The sequence below is a fragment of the Heptranchias perlo genome, unplaced genomic scaffold (assembly GCF_035084215.1).
Source record: "Heptranchias perlo isolate sHepPer1 unplaced genomic scaffold, sHepPer1.hap1 HAP1_SCAFFOLD_73, whole genome shotgun sequence".
NCBI lineage: Eukaryota > Metazoa > Chordata > Chondrichthyes > Hexanchiformes > Hexanchidae > Heptranchias > Heptranchias perlo.
In genome coordinates, this window is record NW_027139761.1 from 99505 (window position 1) to 100051 (window position 547).

The 547-nt window shown below is 41.7% G+C and overlaps 1 non-coding gene across 1 annotated transcript; it reads left to right on the forward strand.

The window, feature by feature from the left end:
* Nucleotides 1-239: 239 nt before the first annotated feature.
* trnap-ugg (transfer RNA proline (anticodon UGG)) lies at nucleotides 240-329 on the forward strand. Its single transcript is given in 2 exon segments — nucleotides 240-275; nucleotides 294-329. It is a non-coding gene; the product is annotated as a tRNA-Pro (tRNA).
* The last annotated feature ends 218 nt before the right edge of the window (nucleotides 330-547 follow it).

A 547-nucleotide genomic window follows, 5' to 3' on the forward strand; every position in this document is an offset into this window, starting at 1 on the left:
AGCTTGTATACTCTGACGATGCCGAGACAGATGCCAATGTAGCTTCAGATTAACTAATTCTGAAAATTCTTCTTTAAAAAAACAAGCCGTACATTGGAAACGAATTTGGTAAAGACAGGCTAATATTGGCGACTGGAAATAGTTTGTCCACAAATTTCTGTACATAGGAACAGAAAACGAGATTGGATGGACAGAAGCGGTTTGAAATTTTAGACTGGCTGCACGACCTTTTACCCAGCGGCTCGTTGGTCTAGGGGTATGATTCTCGCTTTGGGCGTTTCACTAATTAAATATGCGAGAGGTCCCGGGTTCAAATCCCGGACGAGCCCTGTTATTTCACTGCTTTTTAGTGAAAAGTCATCAATTGGATTCTGATATCTTCGCAGTTGTGAGAATTGAATTATATTTGAGCTCCAGACGACAGAGTGCAGTATTTTCCTCGGCGCAACACAAGCGATGTAAATAAAATGGCTCAAGATGATGTGGAGATTGAAGCTGAATGTGAATTTACCCCAATTTAGGCGGGCTCATTGATATTCGATGACGG